This window comes from Arachis duranensis, chromosome 1, assembly GCF_000817695.3.
Source record: "Arachis duranensis cultivar V14167 chromosome 1, aradu.V14167.gnm2.J7QH, whole genome shotgun sequence".
Taxonomy (NCBI): Eukaryota; Viridiplantae; Streptophyta; class Magnoliopsida; order Fabales; family Fabaceae; genus Arachis; species Arachis duranensis.
In genome coordinates, this window is record NC_029772.3 from 18,371,053 (window position 1) to 18,376,733 (window position 5,681).

Genomic DNA, 5,681 nt, shown 5'->3' on the forward strand with positions numbered 1-5,681 from the left:
TTGGCCTCCAAATTAAACAAACTCCTAGTGGTACTTTTATTCACCAAGGAAAGTATGCAAAAGAGCTTATCAAAAAGTTTGGCCTAGAAAATTCTAAACCAATGGGAACACCAATGCATCCAAACACTAAACTTGAAAAAGATGATGATGGAAAAGATGTGGATGAAACACGGTATAGAGGAATGATTGGTTCACTAATGTATCTTACATCCTCTAGACTGAATATTGTTCAAAGTGTGAGTGTATGTTCAAAATTTCAAGCTCACCCAAAAGAATCCCATCTTTCGGCTGTTAAGCGCATCATTAGATACATTAAGGGAACAAGTGATTATGGCTTGTGGTATCCAAAATCTGATGACTTTTGTGCAGTAGGGTTTTGTGATGCAGATTATGTGGGAGATAGAGTGGATAGAAGGAGCACCTCCGGCATGTGTTGCTTCCTTGGAAGCTCACTCAATATGTGGTCAAGCAAAAAATAAGCCACAGTAGCTCTATCCACAACTGAAGCTGCATATATATCCGCATCTGCTTGTTATTCACAATTAATTTGGTTAAAAATGCAGTTGGAAGATTACAAATTAAAGATCAATAGTATACCATTATTTTGTGATAACATGAGTGCTACAAATATTTCAAAAAATCATGTTTTGCACTCAAGAACAAAGCACATTGAGATCAAATATCATTTTATTAGAGAACATGTGCAAAAAGGTACTATTGATATTCAATTTGTAAAATCTGAAGATCAACTTCCTGACATTTTTACAAAACCCCTCTGTGAAGACAGATTTTGTTCATTAAGAAAAAGCCTGGGAATGATTGATCTTGTTTCTGTTGAAAATTTGTGAAATTTTGATTTTGCTCAGTTTTGTCTCGTATGAATGGACGAGATAAAAATAAAAGCATGTTGGAGAGGCTGTGATCAAGGGGAAGGCTGCACAGAATTTATTTTTCATGGGCCCCACAAAACCTCTTTGACCCCATCATGACCTTTCTTTTAGTTTTCCATTTTGTTGAAAATCAAAATCTTTTTGTGGTCTTATCAAATCTAGTTGAAAGAGGCATAGTGTCAAATCAAATCTTTCCTTTCAACTAATCCCTTGATTTAAGGAAACCATTTTTTAAAATTCTTGGAAACCTCCTGGTTAATAACCGCGCTCATGATGATCATTAACTTCCCTCACTACCTCTCTCCAATCAGTATTTAATGCCGCTCTAACCTCCCTCCACTCACCTCACCCTTCAGCCTTCCCTTCAACCTCCATCCCCATTTATCTTCTTCACATAATGAAAAAGAAAACTGCACCAAGGAAGAGTGAAAGAATTCGGCTCTCTCAAAAACCCTCCACTCCTCAAACTCACACTCACATCCACATTCACTCCACTTCCTCATCTTCTCCCTCACCTTCCATCAAGCAACCCGAATCCATGAGGCGCAAGGTCATAGCACAGAAATCCTCTGGAAGGAGGAAAAGTGCAAAGAATAAATAACCCAGCGTTGAAGAAGAAGAAGAATCGCGCACCTCGTCGATTCCATCACCGCCACCTTCTCCACCAAAGAAAGCCTCTCTCGGAAAGAGCTCTCAGAAGTCTAAAGGTTTCGTGTTGCATGAGACTAGAGAACCCGCAAACCTTAAATCATTAGAATTCAAGAACAAATTTCACAAGCCACACTCTCACTATGATCCATCAAGATTCACTACATGTGCATTCTATGAATTCCACCAAGAAGTTTTGGAAAAGAGGCATCTGTGTCTCTTATACTTGGTGAACTTGGACTCTCTGGCTGCCAAAGGGATCAATCTGCATCCCCTGTTTAAAAATCTCAAATGGTCCTCACTGCTCCTCATTCACAAAATGGCTTATCCAGGGTTAGTAAGGCAGTTCTATGCTAATCTGCGTCTGATTGATGGTAGTCTTCACTCATATGTGAAGCGTGTGCACATCACCCTGAACGCTGAGACCATCGGCGCTGCACTTGGTTACACAGATGAAGGACCGAAAGTTTACATGTTTGACAAATGGGACTCACATGTTGGGTTCACATACAAGCAGGTTCTTCCTCATATCTGTGCAAATATGTCTGGACTAGACGGAACTGTTCCTACTCACAAAGCCCTTGGACCAACCAACTCACTACTGCACCGAATCATAACTCATATCTTGACCCCGCAGAGTGGTTCTCACAACAGGGTAACAGTATCTGATTCTATCATCTTATTTGCTCTTGTTACTTCATCTCCCATTTCATTTGCCCACCTTATGATTAGACATATGTGGGAATCTGTAAAAAGTACCAAGAAGGCTAATTTACCTTATGGAATGATTCTCACGTGTATTTTTTAGTACTTTAAGGTATATTTCACAAATGAGGATGTAGAGAACAAAGTCTCTATGATCAAAGGAGGCGGAGCTGCTAGAGGAACCAAGGATAAGAAATCAATGCCAACGGATAGTGACTTTGAAGTCAGCCTGAATCCTCCAAAGCAACCGAATCAATAAGAGACATTCTCACTAAATTCTCCAATATGTCTGAGCTAATGGTGCAATCTCATAGGGCGGCTCGCAAGCTAGCCTATGAGAATGAAAGGGCTTGGGGGAGATGTAAAGATAGAGTGGGACTAATGCTAGAAAACTTGGAGAAGGATATGGGCATAGATAGCGATGCAGGGGCTGAATATTCTGATTTTAATCTTTCTGATGATTAATTACTGTTTCTTTTATATTGGCACTATTAGGCTCAATTTGATACTTTGTTTTGTTAGGTTAGATACTGTTAGTACCATAACCTTGTGATACTTTGACATTTTTTTGGGCTATATTTGGCATATTCTGTTTCTTTTGTCAAGATCTGTTTTGCAGGTGCCCCTTTGATGACAAAAGGGGGAAAATAAACTTCTGAAAATTAAAACTGGAAAACAGAGGATGAAATTCTCTTTGAGAGTTCATGATCACCTCTGTTAAAGATTGATAATGCATGTCTGATAATTCATTTGGTTTATGATGTTTAACAATGCATTCAGGTTTATCTTGATGGCTGCCATTGTTTGATGTTTATCTTGGTAAAATGTGTGTTTACTGTGTTTATAATAATTTGACTTACCATGATAAAATGATTTATGTTGGATTTATCTTTGGCAGTTCCTTTAAATTCTTAATAATGAAAGCTGCTATGTTTGAAAAGATTATATCATGCTTGAAAAATATTTTTCCTACCAAGATTGCTCTGATTTACTGGAAAAAATTTTTGAACAGCAAGTCTTTTGTCAAAAACAGATTTTTGATTGATTATGGTATGATTGAGCAGAAAATTAAAATTGTGATAGCAAAAAGGGTTTTGTATATCATTCAAATCTGCTCATAAATCAAGCATTTAGCATCATGGAATGAATATGCTAAATAACCTTGTTACTTGAAGCTTGATTAAAATGTTACAGGTTAGTGTTTCCCTTGGTAAAATAAGTATACATTAAGGGGGAGCCATGTGACATTTAGAAAGGGGGAGAAACTCAAATTCAAAGGGAGTATTCTTTACTCAATCTTTAAATTTCTTTCCATTTCAATTTTAATAATGTTTGTCATCAAGGAGGAGATTAATGAGTTTGGAAAACTCTAAACTAAATTGATGATAATCAAATATTATTAATAGCAAAATTATTAATTCATTCTTGATTAAAATATGTTAATTGTAATAATTTTTGCTGTGCAGATTCCTTTATGGGCCGAACAAATTAATATTAAAGCAAGCCCATTGGAATAATTTTAATTCAGCCTAGATGTCAAATTATTATGACCATAGTGGCTGAAACTATATTTTGTTTAGTTGGGCCAGCTTTACTCATTATTGATACAAGCCCAAAATTGTTCTCCAATGCATGATTCGAAAATAATTCATCAGGAAAGCAAATGTTACATTTTGTCTGATGCCTTCAACGGATCCCTTCTCTAAGCATGTGATGGAACTCAAAGTTTTATTTAGAAGAATTAATACATGCATTGGAAACATAAATGAGAGAGAGAGAGTATGAATGACATGATTGATTTGCTTTGTGCTGCACGACACTCAAGCAAGAGAAGTAAAAGCAACTTTCTCCGCTTAATTTGTTTAACTTCACTTAATTGCTACTCTTCCATTTGCTTCTTCTCTCTCATCTCTTTCTTCTCTTTCGGTCATTATCCAGGAAACCATGGAAGCAAAAATGAGCTACCGAAGTGAAGGAAGAACACGCTACAAGACCATCATGATGATGGCAAGAAAACATAACAAAATAAAAGTATGCTATGGCTGAGATTTTCACCAAAAATGGTAAGATTTGGTGAGGTAATCTCGAGCTCTTCATACTCAAAAGGAAAGAAGAAGATTCGGCCAGCAAGGAAGAGATTCTTGGAGGCATGGCTTGTCTCTGATTCTGCTCAACCACCACAGGAAGTAGCTAGAGTGGCGAAGTGATGGAAGAGGCAGAGATTGGAGCAGATGAAGCCATCATCATCATGAAGCATCAAGGGCCAGAAATCCATCTTGGAGAGCAAGCCAAGGATGGAGCGCTCGGATTGATGAAGAGTGATGACCAAAGAAGAACTAGAGGTATTTGCATGTTGGATTTTGCATGAGTTACCTCTTCTCTCTCTGTGGCGAACCGGTTCTGTTTTGAAGGAAAAGAAGTTAAGCTTGGTTTTGTTTCAACTGTGAAGGCTTCTCTTCTCTATAAAAGGGGTGAACAGTCACGGTTTGAAATAAGAGAGAAAGTTTGAGAGTGCAAGGCACAGAAGTCTCATAGCTACCTAAGCTTACAGATTTTCTTCTCCTTCAATGTATTATGTTTAGTATTTTTTTGTTTAATTTTGACATGTCTTGAGTCTCATGGAAAAAAGGCAAACAAGTGAGGTTTGTATGAAAAGTCATAGAGTGGAAAAAGGCAGAGAGTGCAAAATTAAAAGAAAAAGCCATAGATGTCCTTAGAGTTTTTTTTACGTCTATGTTGTGTTTCATGATTCTGTGGGAATCCCCTTGTAAGTTGGGTTAGCACTTTACAGTTTGTAATCAGGTTGATTATAGTGAAATTTCATCATTGTTGTGATGGAGACTGGATGTAGTCTGCATTGCACTTAGCAGCTGAACTGGGATATATCTGGGTGTAATTCTCTTTCTCTCCTACTCCATTTCTGTTTCTACTGTCCAGGAGCAAAAACAAAAAATATTTCGTGGCAAGTGACGAGACAAAAATAAAAGTCTCGTGGCTAGGGACGAGACAAAAATAGAAAAGTCTCATCAAAGACCAGAAAGTATAATCAAGCAAAAAAGGGGGGCTAAGATTCAACCCCCCTTCTCTTAGCCACTGAAACCATCAAAGCGGCAGTTCCATCTGCGCTTCCTTCCGGCAGTTCCGTTTGCACCCGTTTTATGAGTTTATGCAGCTTTTTTACTCTTTGTTTCGTTGTTTTAAATAAGTTTCAAACTCAAGTTATCACTTGAGTTTGTGGGGGATGTTAGAATATAATTAGGATCAATTAGGATCAATTAGTATTATTTAGTATATCTGAATATTTATTATAAGAGATTACGTCTTTATTATTACGATTCTTTTAGCACCTATAAATACCCTTATATTGTATCATTCTACACAACTTGAGTAGACAACTTGAATACACTTAATAATACACAAATCTTTTCTCCAGTTTAG